The 27,325-nt window shown below is 38.5% G+C and overlaps 1 protein-coding gene across 19 annotated transcripts in view; it reads right to left on the reverse strand.

The window, feature by feature from the left end:
• Positions 1-27,325, reverse strand: part of SUGCT (succinyl-CoA:glutarate-CoA transferase) — a 643,257-nt gene that overhangs the window by 313,067 nt on the left and 302,865 nt on the right. The window lies entirely within an intron of this gene.

Genomic DNA, 27,325 nt, shown 5'->3' on the forward strand with positions numbered 1-27,325 from the left:
AAATGTATGTTTATACACAGAAAAGGGGTCAGAGTCCATAATATACAAAAGGAAAAACTTAAAATCTAATAGAAAAATAGGCAATGCTTTTGTAAGTCGTGAGACAGATTTTAAAAATTCTCCTTCTCATTTTAATTTAGGAAAGGAAAGTGCTAGTGTTTATAAAATGCAGATGTAATCTCTTTTCGCCAATCGAATTAGTGAAAGCTGTAAAGGCTGATACTATCTAGTATCGGGGATGGTGTTGGAATCAACTATTCACCATTCAGTTTTGACTGGAGTATAAATTAGCACCACCTCTCCAGAAGCATCTTGGTGGTTCTACTAAAATTTAACTCGTTCTTACTAGCTCACCTGGAAATAATACTTCACAGAACTTCTTCAAGAAACAGCTGCACAGGTAAAAGCCAAGATAAATATGAAGCTGTCCACTGCCTTCCTGTGTGTATCACTTAAATGGTTCAAGTCACGTAAGTACCATCCAAAGGTATCTGTCATGCCCATATGCCAATGTGCATTCTTTGAAAATAGTTATTGAAGATGTAATAATTAATTCGTGTTCACAACAATTAATAGTAATTCTTTAAAAGTGAGAACTGCTGACCATAGAATCACCTGCCACTGCACAACACCTCAACCATTGCATAATAAATATTTACACTAATATTTTCATCCTGACTTTTAGGTACAAAGTACAAACTTTACTGTGTCCACTGAGTCAATAATATTCAGTTCTCTGCCTTAGACCAGTGCAGAAGACAGAATAATAACCCCTCAAAGATATTCACATCCGCAGAACCTATGGATGTGTTATTTTACACAGCAAGAGGGACTTTCCGAGTGAGGTCAGGTCGAGGAGATCAGCCTGGATAGCCTGGGTGTGACGGCAAGGGTCCTTATAAGAGAAAATGGAGGCAGAGGCATCAGTTTCAAGGTGATGCCGTATGAGAAAGACCCAACTGGCCATTGCTGGCTTTAAAGATGAAAGAAGGTCATGAGCCAAGGAATGTGGGTGGTTAATGGAAAAGGGAAAAGGCAAGACAACAGACTCCCCCCGAGAGCCCCCAACTAACGTTTGCCCAGTGGGACCTACTTCAGACTTCAGACGTCCGGGATTATAATATCCTTGTATTGTTTTAAGCCATTGTGTGAAAATGCGTTTCAGCACTAATAGAAAACCAGTCAAATCAGACACTGTATCAGGTTATTTTGCCTTTGAGGTCACAGTTCTTCCAGTGGAGGAAAAGGTACAAATTGTAATTCTTAAGAGAGAGATTAAACGTCAAGGTGTTAGGACTCTCTTGTTTTTAAAATTTTTATTATACTTGATTTACAATGTTGTGTCAATTTCTGCCACACAGCAAAGCGGTTCTTTTAAATTGTGCGTAATTCATTATATCTGCCAAGAGTCTCACATTAGAAATCTGTAGAGATCTAGATGACTGTATGTTAAATGTAATTGATTTTGGAGGTTTGATATTATTGATTAAAAGAAATAAAATACACATTGTTCTAAATAGCTCAGTCTTTGCTATTAGAACATTCTTCATGTCTTTCTGAATGCCAAAGATGTTATATATTATTATTAAAATAAGAATAAAAATGGATATTTGCTTTCCATATTTCATTCTCAGCTTTGTTTTGGCAGACATTAATTATGATACATCATTGTGCTTTTATGCATAAAATACTTTTGAAATAGATTTGAATCCTGAAATTTTTAGAAAGTAAGCAAAATGTTTGAGAGAGTTGAAATTTCTTAAATGGGGTTTAGTTAAAACACACACACATGGGAGTTTTCTGTTAAGGAAGAGAATGGCTGGCAATGCCCACAGGTGTTTAGAGCCTCACACCAGGAGTGTGAAAGCCCAGGCAGTAGAGACAGAAAATGACTTGCAAATATGCAAATGGAAAGAATAATTTTTAGCTTATAATTTGGGGGTTATTCTTGCAGCAACTGTAAGTAGGTCTACAAACCAACCAAAACTAAGAGTTGGCAGAAAAAAGGGACAGGTCAGTCTAGTGATTTCCTTAATAGAAAATTTCAAATATTTATGAGATGTTTTTCTTTGTGGTACATCCTCTATTTCTTTTTCTTTTTTTTTTTTTTTTTTTTTTTTTGTCTTTTGTCTTTTCAGGGCTGAACCACGGCGGGAGGTTCCCAGGCTAGGGGTCCAATCGGAGCTGCAGCTGCCAGCCTATGCCACAGTCACAGCAACGCCAGATTCAAGCCGCGTCTGCCACCTATACCACAGCTCACAGCAATGCTGGATCCTTAACCCACTGAGTGAGGCCAGGGATTGAACCCTCAACCTCATGGTTCCTAATTGGATTTGTTTCCACTGCGCCGAGACGGGAACTCTAACATCTATTTCTTACACAAAACTTTCTCCAAATTAAATTGTTTTATGAGACTTTTTGAGTCAGGGTCAAGTGGGGAGACAGAAATCACGCCATTTCTCTGTTCGGAGATAATCTAATTAAAAGAATTTTCCACTGAAGTTGTGAGCTAGGTAACTGAATGGAAAAAGGTTTACAAAGGTAGCAACTACAGGAAGCAACTACCACTCCTAGGACTAGGGGATGGTTTTGGATGGAAATGTTCAAAAATTAGGTTGTGGTGATGGTTGTGCAACTATAAATATAATAAAATTCAGTGAACTATAAAAAAAATGTTAGAATGATCAAAGTTAGAACCTGAGAGGAAGGGGCTATGGAGCTAATAAAATTTAGATCTCTGAGAAGCTGCTGGCCAATTACAACGGGTTTCTCGGAGACAGGACATTTTGTTAATTCTGCCAAGTGTTGGGAGAATGTCAAGCTGGACTCAGCTGCTGCCACACAGAACTGCTGCTGCCAAGGTGATGAGCATGCAAACAACAAACACACTGGAGTCCACGGGAAGAAACGCCTTCCCTTGCCCTTCCTGCCTTGGGGGCATCCCCCATGTAAGATGCAAACGGAAAGTCAGGTAGCAAAGCAGAAATGTGGTTTAGAGTCTCAGGTCCGACCTTTCACCAAGCGGAACATAGAAGAGGGATATGCAGCTGGGAAATACCTTAGTAACTGGTCCACTGCTTTGACGACTCCCGTCCACGTACGACCTTTCATAAACAACACAACTCCATGTGTCCACTTAAGATGCAAACAACTATTCTTAATGCAAATGAAGACACCCTCTCGTTAAACTCTGTAAAGAGGAAAATGTCAGCAATCATAGTATTCACCCCTGTGCAACGTTATGCCCCACATTGAGTCGATACCATTTCAATTTTCTCTTACTTGGCATTAAGTGGAAAATAATCTCTTACAAGCTGTAAGTTAAGAAAAAGGAGATACAAGAAAATTAACATGTACAAGTATATGTGCATATCTATACAAACATATAGACAAGCAAAGAGGAAAATCCTAGCTACTTTATTTATGCAACTTCTCACAAGCTTGTCACTGATGTTTATAACAGTCTTCTTTCATGATCTATTGGACACAGAAGGACTCAGAGGCTCCCATGAAAATGTCCTGAGTTTCAGACACTGGACACTGAACACAGGAGGCACTCGATAAACAGTAATTAGTAGCAGTGACAATAGTAGTAATTATAATAAGAGCTTACGTTTATTAGGCCTTATTATATACCAGATACCGGGCTAAGCAATCCTTACATTATCTAACTTAATCATCGTAACAACCCTACATTGCCAATACCACAGTCACCATTTTACAAATGAGGAAACCAAAGTTTAAAGAAAAGTGACCTGTTCAAAAGTACACAACTACTGACAGAGACAGCGCTCTCTGATCCCAAAAGCCACTCGCTTGATTAGTAAGGAAAGAGAAGGGAGAAAGGGGAGGGTGAGAGAGAGAGAAGGAGGATGAAAACAAGAGAAGAAAGTTCTTGAAATTAACTTGTTTAATTAGTAACAGCAATACTTTTGATCTGAAAAACTGCAACAGTAAATTCGCATGGCGCCACATTTAAATGTAGGACACGTGAAATGAGAGCAGTGCCTCTATCCTAACCACTCCCAGCTTTACTCTTATCACATTTTCCATAATCTAAGGGTTTTTACCTGTATTCTTCAGAGCATGGCAATCCCAGGTATTTTAAATCCTTTAGCCACTCTTGCAACAAAATTATGCACTACCTCTGGCTTGAAATCCTGTTTTAGAGCCAAAATATTAATGGAGTTCTCATCGTGGCTCAATGGAAAGGAATCTGACTAGCATCCATGAGGACACAGGTTCAATCCCTGGCCTCACTCAGCGGGTTAAGGATCTGGCCTTGCCGTGAGCGGTGGTGTAAGTCGCAGATGCAGCTTGGATCTGGCGTTGCTGTGGCTGTGGTATAGGCTGGCAGTTGCAGCTCTAATTCGACCCCTAGCCTGGGAACCTCCATATGCCGTGGATGCGGCCCTAAAAAACAGAACCAAAATATGAGCAATTATGTCCACTAATCTGAAGGATGACTCTAAGAAAATGTGTCACTTTTAAACTTCTCCATCATTTTTCCTGGCATCCTCACTGCAGTAGTAAATACCTCCTTTGACAACTCTGCAGGGGCACAGAAGTGTGCTGCCAACGTACAGGGGGAAAGCGAGGCCCTCGATTCAAGCTGTTTCACTTGGGATACTTCTGTCCACAAACCAGAAGTATTACGGGTGTGAAAGCACGGGCAGAGTGGCACATCCATCATCCCAAATTTGGTCTGGCCAAGACCAAGAATTTGTTCTGTTCTTCCCACCAAGTAAATGACCTGAAAGTGTCCTCGCTGCGTATGTTCTGTAACATTTTCCTAAGCATGTAAGAACTGATATTTCACCAAAGTCCGTTCATTTCCATTATTTCATTTGCTCTCATGATACCCTGGGGAGAGCAATGTTGTCACCATTTCGCACATCACAAAGCTGAGGCTCATGGGGCAGACTTACTCAAGACGATAGGACTGAAACACAAATGTTCTCACCCACGTTTCTTCCAAACCATGAAGGCCCTTAGAAAGTTTAACTTTAATGGGCAACATAATTTCTTCAACCCGCCTCCTCTTTAGCCTTTCTAATTATAATTATACGCTGAAAATTATAGACATTTTAGTATGTGAGAATATTACATCTTTCAGTATTTTTTTATTCCACGTGCCTAGAAACTTGCTATTTAGTATCCCCTAAATATGAATTGGATAAAAACCCTTATTTGGACATTTTCTTCCAATTCAATACAAAAAGTCCATATTATCTTCCTTTGATTATTCTCTATATTAAGTAAGCTGATTTCCTACTGTTTATTCCCTTAGTCTTCTAAACCTTAAAACTAGGAAGTTGTTCAGCTTCCTTTTCAAAGAAATGATCCAAATTCTAAAGCATCATATAGTAAAACAGAGTCACATGCTATTGGTAACTCTGTCATTTACTCCGCTCTAGGAATAAATGAACAGCTGAATGAGTTTCCAAAAAGGTTAAAGTATGTTGGACACCTTTACAAATCATCCTAATTCTCCATTAAAGTTTCATCAAATTCATACCACCTCTGTTTTGGCAATATAAGCCTTCCCTACTGGAAGGAAAATCCATTATATTATTAACCAAAAATAATCTTTTTTATTATTACAAGTTAATAAATTTTGTCAAGAGCCTGTCTTATCATTTGTGAATTACAACACTTTTTATTATAAACCCTACTCTTCCTAAAACTTATTTCAGAGATTTAATTCAGACATATGCTCCCAGGATTTTCTCAACATTTTCCTATTTTCAGCTCAGAGAATTTTTTTTTTTTTTGTATCTACTGTACATATAGCATCTTGTGACATCTCTTATACAGTGTAATTTCCTTGTTTTTTTTTTGCTTAATCATTTAAAGTAGTTATTTTGAAACAATTTCCGACATACAGAAGAGCTGAAAAAACAGTTACGAAGAGTTCCCAGCTTCTTCTAACGCTAACCTCTTACACAGCCATGATACGTACGGTTGTCAAAACTAAGACAGCAGTATTGGTACAACACGATTAACAGAACTATGGACTCTTCAGACTTCATCAGTTTTGCCACTACTGCTCATTCCTACCAAGATCTAACTCCAAATTACTGAATCATTATTATTATATTATTATGATTATTTTTATTATTATTAGTCATGTTACTGGGACTACAGAATCAAATTGTGTCTTCCAGTTTTCTCTGCTGTAAAGTTATTACTCTTCCTACAGTAATTAATAAATATTTGGAGGGGTAGTGATGATGTATTACACATATCCTGTTTCTCAGTGGACGTTATCCCACGACCTTAAGCACTCACGGGTAGATTCTGCCAGTAGTAATCGTTACTGTGAGGTTCTAATGGTCATTTTCTATTTCCTTCATTCCTTATACATTTATTAACTAGAAGACCTCTGCAAGGAAAACTTGTCCCTTACCCTTACTTGTTTACTTAATCATTTATTGTGCTGATAAGGAAAAAACGGATATTTATTTTATTATTTGAATTGTAACACAAATAATGCTGGATTTTTTGCTGAAGTTTGAATCATTTGTTGTTCAATTTGTTCAAATTTTGGCCACTGGGAGTTGTTTCATATTAGCTCCTATGTCCTTTTGATGTCCCATATATATATATATATAATATATATATATTTTTTTTTTTTGTGGAAGTTCCTTATTTTCTAGCATCACCAGATGTACAAGCTTCACCAGGTGTACAAGCTTATCTTGGATATTTCCTGCACAAGGCCTGGAAGCAACTACCACTCCAAGAAGCTCTGATACTTTTTAATAGTCAGATGATATTTAAAAGCAAGTCCTGGAAGTTAAATACGGTCATAACTACTAGGAAATCACTGCTTCTAAGATATTGTATATACGCGTATTAACCAAAGCCATCTATCTATATTTACTTCTGTTATCTATGTATATTAAGAACACATGGATTGATAGTAAGATCTCTGTTTTCAATCCAGCACCAGAGGGTTCATTCCATTATTCCTACTATGTTTAGTGATAACTTCTTTTACAACACAAGAAACCCGGCTCTCATTATCTACAATGTATTTGCTTATTTGTTCAACTCTAATATACATGCAAAGTAGTTTCAGAATTGCTAAGCCATGCACATTTGCAAAACAAATTTACCAACTACATATAATACATTGTTTTTTTAATTACTCAATGAATTTTATTACATTTACAGAAGTAAGACTGAGAAGCCAATTTCATTTATAAAATCATAAAAAAGAATAGGAAACTCAGGTATAAAACTGACCAGAGAAATACAAGATCTGTACAATTAAAACTACAAAATATTTTTGAAATAAATTAACGAAAACTAAATAAATGGAAAGACATAGCATTTTCATGAATCAGATATATTACTAAAATGGCAATACTACCAAATTCATCTGCAGTTTCAACACTATTCCTTTCAAAATCTCAATTGATGTCTTCGCAGAAATTGGCAAGCTATTTCTAAAATTCAAATGAAAGTGCAAGGGACCCGGGGAAAAATACAAAGCAATCTTAAGCAAAAGCAAAGCTGGGTTCCTTACACTTCTTCATTTCAAAACTACAAAATTACAGTTCAAAACAATGCAATAATGATAAAAGTTTAGATATACAGACCAATGGAACAAAAATAAACTCTAACATATATTGTGAAATAATTCTCAACAAAGGCGCTAGAAAATTCAACGAAGAAAAAAAACAGTCTTTCAACAACTGGTGTTGTATCACTGGTTATCCTCACTGGTTATCCATATGCAAAAGAAAAGAGTCAGACTCCTACCTCACCCTATATTCAAAAATCAAGTCAAAATGGATCAGAGAATTCAATGCGAAAGTTTGTAAAGCTAAAAAATTGTTGGAAGAAAATATAATCATAAATCTTCATGCCCTTGGATTAGGCAACAGTTTCTTGGATATGACACCAAAAACACAAACAACAAAAGAAAAAATAGATAAATGAGACTTCACCAGAATTAAAAGCATTTGTGCTTCAAAGAACACCAAGAAAAGAAAAGGCCAACCCACAGAAAGGAAGAAAATATTTCCAAGTCATATATTTGATTAGGAACTTATATCCTAAAGATCTAAAGAACTCATAACTCAACAATAATAGACAAAAAACCCAATTTTAAGATTGGCAAAGTATTTGAATAGACATCTATCCAAAGAAGACACATAAATGGCCAATAATCACTTTAGAATATGTTTTAAGTTTTATTGTAGTAGATTTACAAAGCTGTGATCATTTCTGCTTAAAAAGAATGGATGTGTGTATATGTACAGCACAGTGCCTTCGTTATACATGTACATGCATCCATTCGCCTTCAGATTCTTTTCCCACATAGATTATCATAATATTGGGTAGAGTTTCCTGTGCTCTACAGAAGGCCAATCATTCCACATGCCAAAGTGTGCATACGCCAATCGCAACCCCTAATCCCTCCCTCCCTCGATCTGTCCACTTTGATAACCATAGCTTGTTTTCAAAGTCTTTTAGTCTGTTTCTGTTCTGCAAATAGTTCATTTGTATCTTTTTGTTTTAAAATTTCACATGTAAGTGATATCATATGATGTTTTTCTTTCTCTTTTTGACTCACATCACTTAGTATAAGAGTCTCTAGTTCCATGTTGCTGCAAATGGCATTATTTCATTCTTTTTTATGGCTGAGTAATACTCCATTGCATATATGTACCACATCTTCTATACACATCTTCTATATCCAGTCCTCTGTCAACGGACATTTTAAGTTGCTTCCATATGTTGGATATTGTAAATGGTGCAGCAATAAACACTGGGGTGCATGTAGCTTTTTGAATTATGGTTTTTTCCCAGATAAATGCCCAGGAGCAAGATTGTTGGATCATATGGTAGCACTATTTTTAGTTTTCTAAGGAACCTCCATACTGTTTTCCCTAGTGGTTGTACTTATTTACATTCCCACCAACAGTGCAGGAGGGTTCCCTTTCCTCTATACCCTCTCCAGCATTTATTGTTCGTAGACTTTTTGATGATGGCTAGTCTGACTGGTGTATGTGACACCTCATCATAGTTTTGATTTGCATTTCTCTAATAATTAGCAATGTTCAGCATCTTTTCATGTGTTTTTGATCATCTGTAAGTCTGATTTGGAGAAATGTTTATTTAGATCTTCTGCCCATTTTTTGATTGGACTCTTTGCTTTAGGTATTGAGCTGTATGAGTTGTTCATACATTTTGGCGATTAATCCCTTGTCAGTTGTTTAATTTGCAAATATTTTCTCCCATTCTGTGGGTTGTCTTTTTATTTTGCTTATGGTTTCTTTTTCTGTGCAAAATCTTTTAAGTGTAATTAGGCCCCATTTGTTTATGTTTGTTTTTATTTTCATTACTCTAGGAGGTGGATCTAAAATATTGCTATGGTTTATATCAGAGAGTGTTCTGCATATGTTTTCTTCTAAGAGTTTTATAATATCTGCTCTTATATTTAGGTATTTAATCCATTTAGAGTTTGTTTTGGTGTTTAGCATTAGAGAGTGTTTTAATTTCATTCTTTAATGTGTAGCTGTCCAGTTTTCCCAGCACCATTTATTGAAGGGACTCTCTTTCCTCCACTGTATAATCTTGCTTCCTTTGTCATAGATTAGTCGACCATAGGTGTATGGGTTTATTTCCAGGTTTTCTATCCTGTTCCACTGATCTATATTTCTGGTTTTGTGCCAGTACCATACTGTTTTGATGACTGTCACTTTGTAGCATAATCTGAAGTTGGGGAGCCTGATTCCTCCAGCTCCATTTTTCTTTCTCAGGACTGCTTTGGCTACTTGGGGTATTTTGTGTTTTCAAACAAATTTTAAAATATTTTGTTCTGTGAAGAATGCCCATGCTAATATGATTGGGATTGCACTGAATCTGTAGGTTGCCTTGGGTAGTATAGTCATTTTGACTGATGCTTCCAATCCAAGAGCATGGTATGTCTTCCCATCTGTTTGTGTCGTCTTTGATTTCTTTCATCAGTGTCTTATAGTTTTCAGAGTACAGGTCTTTTGTCTCTTTAGGTAGGTTTATTCCTAGGTATTTCATTATTTTTGATGTGATGGTAAATGGGATTGTTTCCCTAATTTCTCTTTCTGATCTTTCACTGTTAGTGTACAGAAATGTGAGAGATTTCTGTGTATTAATTTTGTATCCTGCAACTTTACCGAATTCATTGATGAGCTCTAACAGTTTTCTGGTAGCGTCTTTAGGATTTTCTAGGTATAATATCATGTTATCTGCAAACAGGTGCAGTTTTGTTTGTTTTTTTTTTTTCTTTTCCAACTTGGATTCCTTTTATTTCTTTTTCTTCCCCCACTGCTATGGCTAGGACTACTTTTTTAATATCATCATCCTTAGGGAGATGCAAATCAAAACTACAATGAGATATCACTTGTCACTTCATACCCAGTAGTATGGCATTAATAGAAGGAAAGGTGGAAGGGAGGAAGGGGGCAAATGGGTCAGGAGGGAAAGAAGGGAGGGAAGGAGAGACAGAAGAAAAAAAGAAAAATACATGAGGAAAGATAGATAATAAATGTGGACAAAGATGTAGGGAAACTGGCACCTTCAGACCTTGCTTGGAGGATTATAAAAGAGGGCAGTCACTGGGGGAAAGTTCAGCAATATCTCAAAAAGCTAATCATAGAGTTGCAGTTCCACTACTGGCTATATACCCAATAGATATAAAAAACATGTCTTCACAAAGCTTACACATGAATTTATATAAAAGCACTATCCATACACAGCCAAAATTTGGTATAACCTAAATGTCCATCAACTAATAAATGGATAAGTAAAGTATATATCTGTAAAATGAAATGCTATTCGTGAAGTACTGATATATACTATAACATAACACGGAAGTACCCTAAAAACATGCCAAGTGAAAAAAACCACTCACAAAAGGACAAATGCTAAGTGACTCCATTTATATGAAATATACAGACTATAAAAATCCATAGAAGCAGAAAGTATATTAGTGTTTACCAGGGTCTGGGAGGGGAAATGGGGAGTCCATGCAAATGGGGTTTCTACTAGGGGTTACAAAAATATTCTGAAATTAGGCAGTAGTGATGGTTGCACAATTCTGTGAATGCACTCAAAACCACGGATTACATACCTTAAAACGGTAATTTTACGGCTTGTGTACACTATCTCAGTAAAGCAGTTATCTTTTTAAAGCCACAAACTGTATGATTCTTTTTCTGCTTTTGTATTTTTTTATTTTTATGTTTTTAATGATTTTTATTTTTTCCCATTATAGCTGGTTTACAGTGTCTGGTCAATTTTCTACTATATAGCAAGGTGACCCAGTCACACGGACATGTATACATTCTTTTTTCTTGAAGTGACAAAATTCAGTAATGGAAGACGAACTAGAAATGAGGCAGTAGTCAATGTGACCACAAAGGGGTGGTACAATGAAGACATTTGTGGAAGAGTTTAGTGTCTTGATTGTACCCATATTACATAAATCCATGCATTTGTGTATTAAAATGGCATGGAGCTATAACATACACTGTACTAGAGTCAGATCCCTGGTTTTGCTATTATACTATAATTTATGTAAGATACAATCATTGAGGAAAACTAATTAAGGAGTCCACAGGGTTCTCTCTGTAACATCTTTGCAACTTCCTGTGAGTGAATTTACTTCAAAATAAAAAAATAAAATAAAGAGTTCCCGTTGTGGCTCAACAAGTTCAATGTGGCCTGGCTCAGGGGGTTAAGGATCTGGCATTGCCATGAGCTGTGGTGTAGGTTGCAGACATGGCTCATATCTGGAGTTGCTGTGGCGGTGGTGTAGGCCAACGGCCACAGCACTGATTCGACCCCTAGCCTGGGAACTTCTATAAGCCACAGATGCAGCCCTAAAAAGCAAAATAGTATAATAAAATAAAATAAAAAGCTCCAGTGGCCTTCAAATCTCATTTTTATCAACAGTGTCCTAATTATTAATTTAGCTCTCTATGAGTTCCTTAACACCCCCCAAAAATACTCTTGCAAATATATCTAACATACTGCAGTCTTTGAGGCAAATATGTTTCTCGTGGCGGAGATATAATTTGGTACTCCTGTTTATTAATTAGTCTTATGTTTGCTTAGAGTCAGTCACGTATTGCTATTCTTTCTCCCCAGTATTTAGCAGCCTGCTTTTGACATGAAATATTTGATTAAGAATGAATTCTGAATCTTCAGGTCTCAGACAACAAACTGAGCTTCATTTCAATACTGTAAAGCCTAGTCTAAAGGTAACATCAACACTATTTAAGAAGTCTTTCTTTTCATATTTAAAGACTTCATTTTTTAGAGTAGTTTTAGGTTTACGGTAAAGCTGAGAGGAAAACCGAGGTTCCTACGTTCCCTCGGCGCCCACACATGCAATACCTCCCCCTTTATCAACATCTGCCACCAGAGTCACATTGCTGCAGCTGAAGAACTGACAGTGACACATCACCATCATAATCATCTAAGGTATCTTCTTCTTCACATACAAGTTCTTCAGCCTCTGAAAAAATACAGTCCTTACTTAATCACATTTCTACTATGGTTTGCGTAAATATATACACCTCTGAGCCTATACACCATACAAGCACCACTATCTGTATGAGAATTTCCTAATTTTAATAAGCCTTAGCAGCATTTATAATAAACTTTTTTTGGATGAAAGTAACCTTCTCGATGACATGATGTCATTTTGTGCCTTATGTCAGAGGACCCCAGAGTACAAAGAGCATCAGTTTTAGCCTCTGTCTGCCCCTGAATGTGGCTGTCCCCACACAGTCAGGTCCCGGCTCCCCCCCCCCCCCACTTTAGGGACAATTTGAGGATAAGCCAAATGGAGTTCCATGGGACTGGGAACTGAATCTTACCTTGGGGAAAGCTCTTTAAAATAGTTTTCACAATCCAAGATAGCTATAAAGAGGGCTTCGAATGGGACATGTTAGACCAGTTGCAGCTCAGTAAGGACTGTTCCCCAACATGTCTACACACATCTGTATATCAGAGCAGCAGGTTCCCTATAACCTGGAGTCCACTTCTCCACAGTGCGCATTCATTGGTCATCTACAGCTTGATGAGTACCAGAATTTGAGTTTATGAGACGTTCAGTCTCAGATTTCTGGCTGACAGGTATAAACCAAAGAATGAAGAAGTTCCCAATAACTCTAGCCTATCATGCTTTCTGATAGGCTGCGTCAAATACGGCGACCTTAGGACTTCTCTTTTCTGTCCCGAATCTCTACCATTGGGACTGACACACCTTACCTATGTCACATGTAGGTGTACGTAGGCAAACCTACGTCCTGCCTTCTTCTGGACTTCACAGCTGCCCCAGGTCACCAGAATCCATTGCTGCTGATGTGCGCACATCTGCCCACTTCCAGTAGCTGGCGTCATACCACACACCGTGACAAAGTCTGAGTGTGGATACAGATCAAACTCTTCAGCATGGCATGTAACAGTCCATGAAACAACACTTGGGTTCTCCGTTTTCGTCTCTTAGCACGTCTCACCCACACGCTACACTCCAGACATGACCTTCTCACATTTCCCCAGGCGTTTGAACAGCTCCCATTTCTTTGCTTGGTTGCTCCTTGGGCTTGAAGTACCTTCCCTTCTGCTAGCACATTTTCCAGAAAACACTGAATTTTCTTTAAAAACTTATCAATAAAATGTGCCATCATTTTAAGTACTTTACATGCACTATATCATGGAAATATCCGTATTTTTAAGAAACCAATGAAATCAAATCACGAAAACCTCCATTTTATAGAGGAGGAAGCAGAAGCATGTGAAGGTTGAGTAAGGCCCCAAGTCATCCAGTGAGTTAGTGGCAGAGCCCAAACGAAAGTCAAGTCTGTCCCAACTAGAAAGACCATGCTCATAAACACAGTATTTCCCCCTCTCCAAAGCGTTCTACGGTTCTACAGTAGAATCCCTGGAGAATCTTCTAAAGGGCCAGATATCCCTAAGTCTACATTCATCTGTGTTATCAGAATCCCTGTTGCTGGAGCTCCAGGATCTAGATCTTGACTCTAGATTTTGACTCTCATGAAAATCCTGTTTGAGAACTGATGATATAAAAGGGCTTACAATTATTGACACTTAGGGTACCACTAAGAAACTGGATAGCATCTGAAACCAATTTTGAAAATTTAACCATTTTTCATAAAAGTTAAATGAGACATATCTATTTTGCAAAAATGAGAATCTGTAGAGAAGTATTTCCAAGAGTAACTGCATTCTGGTAACATTTTAATTACATTTTATAAATTAGCAAAAATCTGTTTTCTAAAGAAAATGAATTTAAATTATCTTTCATTTAAATTCTTGACAAGGGATCAACTACAGTTGTGTGGAAAAGATCTGAACATTTGATTGTGTGGCTGTCTTAGTGGTCCTCAGGCATCAGAAATAAAATCTCAACTATGATGCAGAAATATCAATAATAGTTCAAACTTCATACTACCCAATGTTTCTTGTCCCTGGAACAGCAAAGAGCGAATTTCTACAATCAGTCAGTTTGAAATGTGAGAAAAGAAAAGCAATGGCATGTAAGAGTCCTTTGATATTCTGGTAAGCATTCTTGTTAAATGATAGCAATGAGAAGCAATAAAACTGGAAAGTTTATTTTGCATGTCCTAGAGAGGACTCCTCCTGTGCCACTTCACACTTCAACTTTTTTAACGCAAGGCTCTTTGTCTTTGTATTTATACACTGTGAGGTACTCGAAATGAAATTTTTGTGGATTTTTAAATCTTTATTTTGAAGTAATCTCAGGCAGACAGAAAAGTTGCAAAGCACGGTTCTTAAATACTCAGCACTCAGCATCTGCTATTAACGTAACTCTTAAATACTCTGAGCAAAATTATCAAAACTGAAAAACTAACACTGATGCACTCACTAACTACTCTAGAGACTTTGAGTTTTGACAAGGGTAACACCAATGCCCTTTTTCCTCTGGGATTCAAGAGACCAGGATACAACCTAGGATCCCACATGACAAATAATTGTCATCACTTTCTAGTATTCTCCAATCTGGGCCAGTTCCTCAGTCTTTATTTTGTGTAAGCTTGACACTTTTGAGGAGCACTGGTAAGGCATTTTATGGAATTTCTCAATTTGAGTTTGTCAGATATTTATAAATGATTAAAGTTACACGTTTGGGGCAAGAAAGTGATGCTATGCATTGTAACAAAAGGTTCATGACGTCGACAGATCTTATTACTGATGACACTAATTTGAATCACTTGGTTAATAAGCTGATGTCCATGAGAGTTCCCTACTGTCAAGTTACTGGGTTTTCCGCTATAACTGAGAAGGTAAAGAGATACAATGAGCTCATACAAATATGCTTTTTCTCGTCGTACTGAGCTCATACAAATATGCTTTTTCTCGTCATACTTTTAGCATCCTGCAATGGTTTCCTGCAACAATTGTTACTGCGATGATTACCTAAAGATAATTTTCTATTTCCCTCATTCCCTGTATGTTTATTAATCGAAACTCTGCAATTTAAAGAGCTCTTTCATTCATCCACATTTATTTATTGACTCAAATATTTATTTATATTAGTTTGGAGTCACGGATATTTATTTTATTCTATGGATTATAATCCATTACTATAATTATATTATATTTATTTTACTACTCAAATTGTCCCAATTTGGCTATTGGGAACTCTTTGAAGTTGGCTCCTTTGTACTTTTTGCCATGTTCTCACCATTTTGTCAGCACTTCCCCACTTACTAGCACCACAAGATGTTCCAGGCTTATTATATTTGCCATGAAAAACTGGATAAGTGACTTTGTACTGCTCAGAAATAATGAAAGAGACTCTTCAAACTTCTCTGGGTTGTCTCTCTGTCCAGTGCAGCTCTGCTACCTCACTCCTACTTCTGAAAATTCTGTTTTCCCTCATCCTCCAAAATACTGCCATTGCCAGAGAATGCTGAGTGCTAGACCACTGTCAAGCAACTGACAAAGAAAACTGACATCGAGGGAAAGTAGGTTAAGGATAAACTAACCAGTCATTCCTTATAGGTGACATAGTTTTCTCTTTTTAGCAGGAAACCTTTGACTTCAATCAAAAAAAAAAAACCAATATGTAAAGCATTCAAAAGCAATAATGTAATAGTATAAATAAATATACTCATATAAATGTTCAAAACGATAACATCTGCTCATCTGACAATCAGTATAAAAATTGAGAGTATATTATAGTTTCAGTTACTTATTAACCTCTTCATTCAATATATTTCTACCTTTTTTTTTTTTGGTTACACATTTTCTCAAAATTCTAATGTGCGTGAAAAAAGTAGTTGCGAAGGATATGGACTTTTTGTGGACTTCAACTTAACAACTTAGGATTCTCTTCAAGAAAAATGATCTAGAAACTTTTCTTAAATATTAAGAAATGTTCCAGGTACTATGCAGCAACAAGTATACGCTACGCTGTCTTCCACTGACTGCAGCCTTAAGACCAGGACAGAGTAAATGGGGCAGCTTTTTGAGGACTCAGAAGTCAACAGCAGCAGGTGGATAAGAGAACAGAATTCAAATACCACCATATGAAAAGTAAGTTCACCAACTTTTTTTACTGAGTGTCCCCAGATCTGAACCCGTCACACAGGAAGCAAAGTGAGCCCCAGGGCACGACTGCAGATAAATGTTTGCACACCCCCCAGCCCCACCGTGGAGAGCTCCTATGTTGAACCTAGTTCCCCAGTGGGATAGTATGTGGAAGTGGCGACGCAGGGAGGCGCCTGCATCAAAAGAACGGAGCCCTCTGGAACGGGATTAACATGCTTGGAGCCTTGAGCTCCCTCTCCCACTCGGCTGAGAGAGGACCAAGCGGAAGAACAGGTTCTCCTCAGACGCTGCAGGTGCCAGGGCCGTGGTCTGGGATTTTCCAGCCTCCAGAAAGGCGACAAATCAATTTCCGTTGTTTCCTAGTAACCCGGTGAATGGTGTTTTTGTTATAGCAGCCTGGACGTGCTAAGCCGGTATAGACAGAGCACACTGGGAGAAGCCTTTTAGTTCAGGCTCAAGCAAGAGGAGAGGGAACGCGTAGCGCTCAAAGAGGGCATGGAAATCCCTGGGTTTTGCTTTCTTTTTTGCAAATTTTATTTTTTTTAGAGTATACTTGATTTGGTTTTTGCTTTCTTTTATCCATTCCCCTACCCCCGCTCTCAGACAATGCTGAGGTGACAGTGGTAGCAGCACCTTTGACCAGAAGAGTTAATGGGAGCCAGCAGAAGCCAAAACTCTAAGAAAAGGGAACTTTCCCCTAAGTTTGATGGGACTGCAGTTCCAACACAGTGGAGTCAAACCCGTTGCTCTTTTTCTGTCCTGCTGCCACGTAGCCCCAAAGACAGGTGCTGGTAACGGAAATGCACGGGAGAAGAGGGCAACCGAAACAGGGCATTCTGACCAGCAGACCAAAAAGCGGCACCCAGCAAACCGGAAATCGCCACAGCGATTGTGAGCGACCAACACAGGAACACGACCGCATAAACGCGTCTGTGACTTCCTGGGCACACACACATCCTACTCAACCAACCACACTCTGAAGACTGAACTAACAGATACAACACCACCCAGATCTCAGACTGGCTACTAGTGGTACACACACAGCACAGATTTAGACAGCTCTACAGAAGTTGGTTACACTGAAGTGACATTAGAACCACGGCCCGCTGAAAGCTGACCAGAACTTGTGGCGTGAATCCAACCACCTTGAAACCACCAAGTGTGATATACTGACGAATAAGAAGTACATATTTGGTCACATACATTTCTCATGTATTTGGTCTTCATTCACAGTTCTTGGCTCCCAGCTCCTAAAGCCCCTGGAATTTCCTGAGCAGTAGGAACAATAGTAGCCATGAGGACGCAGGTTCGATCCGTGGCCTAGCTCAATGGGTTAAGGATCTGGTGTTGCCATGAGCTGTGGTGTCGTTTGCAGAGGCAGCTCGGATCCCACATTGCTATGGCTGTGGCGTAGGCCAGCGGCTATAGCTCTGATTAGACCCCTGGCCTAGAACTTCCAGATGCTGTGGGATGGGCCCTAAAAAAACAAAAACAAAACCAAAAAACACCAACGGGAGCATCTTTTATTGTAACATTTGGTCTCCGTCCTCAGATCCTAAAAGAGCCATAAAGGTGAAATGAGTGTCTTGATATTCATAACAAGCCCCTTTCCACCACATCTGGGTTTATCTTAATGAGGTAACCTTTGGAAAAGACCTAAAGGTGAGGGCTGAGTGCCAGAGGAACCAACCGTGAATAGAAGGTTGAAGCTTTCAGTCCATCCCCTGATTTCTGAAAAGGGGAGAGGTGCTGGAGGCTAAATCAACTGCCAATGGCCAATAATTTCATCAATCGTGCCTTGTAATGAAACCACCATAAAAACCCCAAGGGTGGGACTCCAGAGAGCTTCCAAGCTGGGGAAACAGAATGCTCCATGTGCCACAGTGCCCATCCCCATACTCCACAAAGACAGAAATCCTTCGTTCAGGACCTCACCCTATGTGTCTCCCCATGACTGCTGATTTAGAGCCTTTAATATCCTTTGTAGCAAATTAGAAATCTGGTGAGTAAACAAATTTCCTGAGTTCTGTGAGCCACTCTACCAAATTAATCCAACCCAAGGAGGGGTTCCTGGAAACCTCTGACTTATAGTCAGTTGGTCACAAGTACAAGAAACAACCTGGACTTGCAACTGACATCGTCACTGGAGAGGGTCGTTGGAACCTCCAGTTTGTAGCCTGGGCTTCTGATTGGCATCTGAAGAGGAGGGCCTTCCTGTGGGACTCAGCCCTTTCCCTGTGGAATCTGGCGCTATCTCTGGGTAGAGAGTCTCAGAATTGAGTTAAACTGAGCCGAATTCTCACGCACAGTGCTGATGTACAAGAACTGCTTGTTGGCATGGAGTCTCCCTCACGCATAAACAAGTTCATACATAATTGGGTCCAGGAACCCTAAAGGTCAATGGCCTTGAAGATGCATCGACAGAAACAACTTCATCAACAGAGAGAAAAAATACTGAATAAAAGCGAATGAGGTCTCAGCGATCTGTGGGACAATGACCAAGGGGCTAACGCTGCTATCATTAGAGTTCCAGAAGCAGAGGAGGAAGAGTGTAATGCAGAAAAAATATCTGAAGAAATAACGGCCAGAAGTGTCCTGAATTTGGCAAAAATAGTCTAGAAATTCGAGAAGCTCAGCAAATATCAAATAGGAGAAAGCCAAGAAATCTATTTTCAGGCATATCACAATCAGTTGCTAAAACTAAAAATTAAAAAATAACTATTGAGAGCAGGCACTATAATAGTGGCATGTTACCTAGAGAGGAACAGCAACTAGAGGGACCATGGCTTTTTCACCAGAGACGCTGAGACCAGAAGGCAATGAGTGGCACGTTTTTAAGGCAGGCAAAGAAAAGAACCGTGAATCAGGAATTCTGCACTGAGCGGAAATGTACTCGATGAAGGAAGGTGAAGTGGAAATGTACTGAGACGAAAGAAAACGAAGGGAGTTTGTAGCTAGCGGACCAACTCTACAAGAATTTAAATTCTCTATAAGAACTTTTAGAGGGAGCTCTTCATACCGAAGAGAAATGATGCCGGAAGGAAACTTGGAACATCAGGAATGAAGACAGAGCAGCAGAAACAGTAAACATCTTTGTAAATATAATAGACTCTTCTCCTCTTGAGGGCTTTAAAAGATATTTGGTGGTTAAAAATAAACATTACAATATTGTCTGCTGGGGTTTTCAACATACATAGATGTAATTTATAAGACAAATATAACAGAAGCAGAGGGTAAAGTGACCTATATCATGGCAGTTTCTAAGTTCCACTTGAAGTCATGAAATATTGACTAAGTATATTGTAATCCATAGTAACTACTAAAATAGGACACAAACATATACGATCAGAACGTTTACCGTATTTTTAGGAATGTACGAATATTCTGTTCCTCCTGTTTACAACTATACCGTAGGTCTACAGTGTGCCTGGAACTGGAGATACAAAGGTCAAGAAACAGAAAGAAACTAGATTTAAGAGAGTACATGAGATATCCTGCTCTCTTTCCAAACTTGAGACCTAACCCAGTCTATTCTCCGTGTCCTTCCATTTACCTCAAATTAAACCCTCTCAGCACTCTAATTTCTGTGCTTTGACACTGAATTTCGAACTCCATATGGTATCTGGGTTTTTCTGTTGTTTTGAGATATAATTTTATGCCATAAAATTCATCCTTTTACAGTGTACAATTCAGTTACTTTTAATACATTTCCAAGTCTGTGCAACCATCACCACTGTCAAATTTCAAAACATTTTCATCAACCTCAGAAGAAACCCTGTTCTCATTAGCAATGACTGCCTGTTCCCCTCCTTCCCTCAGCCCCTGGAAACCACTGATCCACTTTCTCTCTCTATACTTTTGTCTATTCTAGGCATTTCATATAAATGGGATCATACAATAGGTGGCCTGTTATGTCTAGCTGCTTTCATTTAGAATGCTTTCAATGGTCATTCGTCCTATGGCATGTATCCATACTTCATACCTTTCTATGGGTAAGTGATGCATCATTGAATATATCACAATATCCTATATTTTGACTATCCATTCATCAGCTGATACTCTGAGTTATGTCCAACATTTCAGCTATGATGAATAAAGTTCCTCTGAACACATGCAGATGCATTTTTGTGTGGCGATGCTTTCAGGTCTTGAACCTAGAGGAAGATCACTGTGTCAGATGATACCTCCTGGTTTAACTCTGAGGAACCACTAAACCGTTTTCCAAAGTCGCTGCCTCCCTGCGTTGCTACCAGTCATGTGTGAGGTTCCAGTCCATCTACACACTTGGCCACACTGTTATGGTCGGTCCTTTTCACTGCAATTCTCCTAGCTGAACCACATCGTGCTTCTGATGTGTATTTCCCTAAGAGCTTGCCATGCTGAGGATCTTTTCATGTGCTAACTGGCCATCTGCATGTCTTGTCTGGACAGATGTCTACTCAAACCCTTAGACCATTTGCAATTGGGTCATTTGTCTTTTTATTATTGTGAGCTGTAGTTCCTTATATATGCTGGATACTAGATACTTATGGGATCTTCGACTCTAACTTGCAGCGCTCCCAATTTTAAAGCAGGCACTAAGTCCAATCATTTCTTTTTCATGTGATTTGCACATCCACCTAGTTTAGCCATTTAACACCTAATTCCTAGGCTAACCATTGAGCAGTATAATCTTGTAGTTGATCTACGACAGCAGCTTCCCTCTGTGAGATCTACTTTCCTGTGATTTAAAAGACTACCTCAAATCAACTTGCACTCTGCACCCAAATCAGTGTCTCCCACATATGAGGTTCTTGATATGTATGACCTTGTTTGAAAATGTCCTCACTGTTTTTATAAAGGCCTGTATTAGGCTGACAATCTTTCGGAACCCTAAGGGTTGTTAGTATTTCAGAATTTGAGCAGTTATTGTCCCTTTTCCTCTGGCGTCGGGGGGAGGCGGTAAGAGCAGAGCAGTAGGTAGGAGAGGCAATCACTACAAATAAGTCCCTATACAGAGGACCTGGTTTCAAAATGCATTTGAATTGCTGGAATATTCTTTTAAGTTTTTGTGTCAAAGAGAAACACGCAGAAAGTTCTTCATTAAGATCTTTGATGGGAAGGTAGATAAGATAACAGTGTCCGGTGGGGAGTCAGAGGCAGAAAAAGAAGAGAAGACATAGAATGATAAAAGGAGGAAGATCCTAAGTTCTGGCTGAGTGGGTGAGGGGCACAAAAGGTGCCTGGGATGGGGTGGGAAGTATATCAAGGAAGTTGAAAGGACACAACAGATACTTAGTACAATTTTTTTTTTTTTTTATCTAAAATCACTCTGGGTTCCACTGACAAAAACCTACTACCATATTCATTTCCAACACTTAACTCACAAGGAAAATCCAACTCCTTTGGAGTAACATTTGAGAGGTTTCACAGGTAGGGCCAAGTTAGACTTTCAATGTAATCTTCCACCGTCCCCCACAGTGGTTCTCCAAACACAGTTTGTACCGGAATAATTCATGGAAATCTACATATGCCAATTCCCGAGCTTCATTCAAAGACAGTAGAAAGCACTGGGCTTTCTTAGGCCCAGAAACATGAATTTTACCAAGGCCCTGGATGAGTCTGACCCAGGTGGCTCTGAGAACACTACCATAAAATTTCTGTTTTTTTGTTTTCTTTTCCATAAGTATGGACCAAAAAGCAACAGATGGGGACCCAAATCTGGCAGGGTAAGGACAAAGAGACAAAGAACTCCAGCAGGGCACAGCTAGACCTTCTTGTGGGTACGAGTATAAGTGGGAAGAGCACCGAGCGCAAAGTAAAGGAATTCAGCACATCAACATCCGACCACGTAAAGATAACGTCAAGGTATCCTGAACAGAGGCAGAGTGAAGCACACAGGGAGAACTTCTGAAACGATGGAATAAGTTGTTCAATAGACTCTTTCCCCAGAAAAGAGCCATTTACCTGGTTAAAAATATTTTTTTTTAAATCAGTCGAAGTCCTTGGAAATTATTGTGAGTATATGAAGGAATATTCACTAAAGAAAATCTGCTCAATCTCAGAAAGAACACTTGAGCCATGGCTCATTCCTTTGACTTCCCCACCACCACCACCTCCACCACCAAGCTCCACAGCTCCATTTTAAGAAACTTTTAATTTGATTATTCTGCTCCAAGAAGGTGGGGGCCAAGATAATGAGGACTTCCTCTCTGCAGAGATCCCACTCTGGGACTATGGCTCTACCCTATGAGAAACAGACTGCTGTGTTTCTCACTCCCCTTAGCTTCTATTCCAGGCAGGCAGAGCCAGAGGACATAATAGGTCATTAGGATGAAGGGCTCCCCAGCTCTGGCAGAGGAAACTGACTTCACCTGGAAGAGAGATTGGAGCTAAAGCCCTATGGAGGTTGTTGAAGGCAACAGAGATCTGCTGGACAGCAAAACCAAGAGAAGGCTGGAAGCGCCAGGACACAAGCAAAACAGGAGACAAGCCAGAAGTTGAACAGAGAGAATGAGGAAAAGAGACAGGAAGAGCCTCCCGGAATCAGTCAACTCTTATGTCAGAGAAGGGGTGCCTGTGTGCTGCACCCACGAAGGGCAATCAGAACGAAACGTGGGGGCAGACCTGAGAGCGTGCACCAAATTACCATCTGACCCACTGGCATAGCAGAAGCCTCACTGACATGCGGGCTCAGGCAGGAAACACTGACCCAGGGACAATGTCTTGGAAACCATGCTTAAAAATAAAATCACACTTATCCATGGAAGTCTGAGCACGTGTGTGCATGACCAAGGTTTTCCTCTCTCAGGAGCAATCACAGAAGAAATCCCCAAGCTACTACTCCCTGGCTGAAGGTGAGGCAAAAAAAAAAAAAAAGTAAACTCCCTGAACTGTGACAGCAACCGCCAAGCTATACAGACACCCAACTGTAAGGGATAAAAATCTAACTGGCTAAGAACAACCTTTGGTGATTACATGGCATATATCTACCAGGAGTGACTAAGTAAAAGATTAAAAACAAGTGGAACCAGTCTGATTCAGGACATCAGAAGCTGTGCACTGCAGAGGAAAAAGACTTCAAGTTAGTACAGCCAAATCCCTGTTGTTCGACCTAGTAAGTAACAAGCAAAACAATGATGAAAAATATCAAAGAAACAATGGCGAAATCTTTACAAGTTTTACGAAAAAACATTAATCTATATCCAAGAAGCTCAATGAACTCTAAGTAGGATAAATGTAAAGAGGCTGACACACACCCATACAAACATACAAAGAGAAAATCCTGAAAAGAGCAAAAGAAAAATTTCATCACATGAAGATTAACATACAACAACTCATCAGACACCATGGAACTCAGAAGGCAGTGAAGCAACATACTCGACGTACTGAAAGTAAGAACTGTACAACAAGAATGTTCCAACCAGCAAAAGATGTGTATTATAGGCCTAGAGAAACTAATTAAAAACAAATTATCATTAAAAATCATTAAAGGAATTTAAATGTTAACTGGAAAATATCTGCTTAACATAAAAGAAAGAAATGACAAAGAAACAGAGGAATAAAGAAAACATGAGACATACAGAAAACAAAAAGCAAATGTCGGGTGGAAATCCTGGCCTCTCGGTAATAACATTGAGGGTAAATGTCTTAAACAGTTCAATCAAAAGACAGATTTTTCAAGTTGGATTAAAAAAGCCAAGATCTAGCTATGTAAGACACATCTCATATTCAAACACACAAACAGGTTGAAAATAAAAGGATGAGGAAAGATGTACAAAGCAAACCAAAACCACAAAAGAGAAGTGGGTGGTTATACTAAAATCAGAAAATAGATTATAGCATAGGGAATTCTACCCAACCTTCTGTGATAAACTATGTGGGAAAAGAATCTGAAAAGGAATGGATATGAGTATGTGTACAACTGAGTCGCACTGCTGTATAGCAGAAATTATCAACACTGTAAGTCAACAATATATCAATACAACTTTAAAATGAAAAAATAAATGAAAAGAAAATGGATATTAAAGCAAAAACATTATAGAAGTAAAGATAGGTGTTTATGATGATAAAAGGGCCAATCCATCAGGAAATCTATAACAATGATAACCATATATGCACAGAATAACAAAGCCCAAAAATACATGAAGTAAAAACTGACTGAAAAGTGAGACGGACAATTCAATAGTAACAGCTGAAGACATCAACAGCCAACTTTCAATAATGGATATAGTGACTAGGCAGAAGATCAGCTAGGAAATTCAAGAGTTAAACAACAGCATAAGATCTAACAGACATCTATAGCATTAAACAATGATATAAGCAAATAAGATCTAACAGACAGCTATACACTTCAACGTCATATATATATATATATATTTTTTTTTCTTCTTTCTTTCTTTCTAGGGCTGCACCTGTGGCATGTGTAAGTTCCCAGGCTGTGAGTGAATTGGAGGTGTAGCCACTGGCTTATGCCACAGCAACGCAGGATCCGAGCTGCATCTGCAAACTACAGCACAGCTCAAAGCAACAACATATCCTTAACACGCTGAGCGAGGCCAGGGATCTAACCCACATCCTCATGGATACTAGCTGGGTTTGTTAACCCCTGAGCCACGACAGGAACTCCCGCAATATATATTCTTAAGAACACATGGAACATTCTGCAGAAGAGGTTCTATGCTAGGACATAACATAAGCCTCAATAAATTTGAAGAAGCCAAAAACATTCAAAGCATGTTTTTCAAATTTTTTCAAACCCGGTGAATGCAATCAGAAATCAAACTTAGAAAGTTTGAGAAACACATATAAGAGTGAAAATTAAACAAGACTCCGAAATAACCAAAGTTCTGAAATTAACCTTTCTCTACTTTAATGGCCAATTGATTTTGAATAAGAGTGCCAAGAAAATTCAATGGGAAAAGAACAGCCTTTCGAACAAAATGATGCTGGGATAGTAAGATAAACACACCCACAAAATGGATCATGAACCTAAACATAAGACTTAAAAATTGTAAAACCCTTAGAAGAAAATATAGATATAAATATTCATATCCTTAGATCAGTCAGTGGTTTCTTAGTACAACACCTAAAGCACAAGTGACAAAAATAAAAGGGATAAATTGCAAATTCAGGGTCCGATTTTAACTGCTGAGTGCTCAAAGAATGTAGAACTCCATTACAAGTTCCCTTTAGGCTATAAATATACCATTTTCTATCTACTCCTTCTTCACTGTAAATCATTTTAGAAAAATTCTTAAAATATCACTAGCACTCCGTCCCTGTCAACCACTGTTTATATTCAGTACTACTGATTATGCAAATAGGATGATTTTTAATGTATGCATATAAGTATAATAAATGAGAACAGAAAGTATCGTTATGGACAAAAGAGGTCAAAAAGCACAGACAAATGTCATGGGGACGGAATGTACATCATGGAAACTAGAGTTAATAAAACGGTGTTGTATATTTGAGAGCTGCTAGGAAAGTAGATCTTAGAAGCTCTCATCTTAAGAAAAAAAATGTTACGATTATGTATGGTGATGGATTTTAATTAGACTTACTGTGGTGATCATTTCACACTTTATACAAGTATCTAAGCATCTGAAACTAATACAGTGTGATATGCCACTTCTACCTCAATAAAAAGTATTTTAAATTTGAATACATATGTGAAATCATAACATTCAGTAGTGGCATCTGTCTTAACTATTCAAAAATAACAAGCATTCATTTTACATTTCCAGTTAAGAAACTATTTAAGCTATGGGAATATTTAAATCCTTTTTTCTGATTATAGAAGTAACATATGGTTGTTTTAAAGAAAATAAATATTTTTACAAAATCAAGATCATACAATATGCATAATTGTGTACACTGCTTTTTTTTTTCATAGCCACACCCATGGCACATGAAAGTTCCTGGGCCAAGGACTGAACCTGAGCTGCAGCTGTGACCTACACCACAGCTGTGGCAACACTGGATCCTTTAACTCACTGTGCTGGGCTAGGATCAAATTTATACCTCCACAGCAACCCAAGCTGCTGCAGTCAGATTCTTAACCCACTGCACAACAGCAGGAACTCCTGTGTGCTTCTTTCTTATCTTTATACATGAATACTTTCCATGTCATTCCTCAAAAACATAAAGGCAATATATCGTTCCATTCTATTGACAAACTTCAAATTACTTCATTTTTATTTATATTGAAAATGGGCAAAGGACTTGAATAGACATTTTTCCAAAGCAGACACACGAATACCCAACAGGCGCATGAAAACGTACTCAACATCACTCATCAGGCAAACGCAAATCAAAACCACAAGGAGTTATCACCGCACACCTGTTATGAGACCTATTATCAAAAAGACTGGAGAGAACGAGTGCTGATGTTGACATGGAGAAAGGGGAGCCTGTGGACACTCTTGGTGGGAAAATACACTTGGGCAAATACACTACGGAAAGCCGCGTGGGTCTCCTCACTGTGATTATGGCTTTGGCTTAAAACTTCAAGGCTTGGTAAGAGTCAATGATTATACTATCAATCTCTACTGTGAAATATGTGGAACCTGATGAATACGCTGTGAGAAAGAGGAAAAGAGGAGAAAGAGATGGAGGAAATAACTTTTACCAAAAAAAAAAAAACTTCAGATTTTCTCAGATCACAAATATTTTAAAAATTACTGAACAGTAAAAACTGAAACCCTCCATTAATTCCCCTTAATCACTGACAAGGAATTTATTA

The sequence above is a fragment of the Sus scrofa genome, chromosome 18 (genome assembly GCF_054392235.1).
Source record: "Sus scrofa isolate SSC_HxYL_T2T_F1_AM1 chromosome 18, Sscrofa_HxYL_maternal_Yorkshire_Landrace_v2.0, whole genome shotgun sequence".
Classification (NCBI taxonomy): Eukaryota; Metazoa; Chordata; class Mammalia; order Artiodactyla; family Suidae; genus Sus; species Sus scrofa.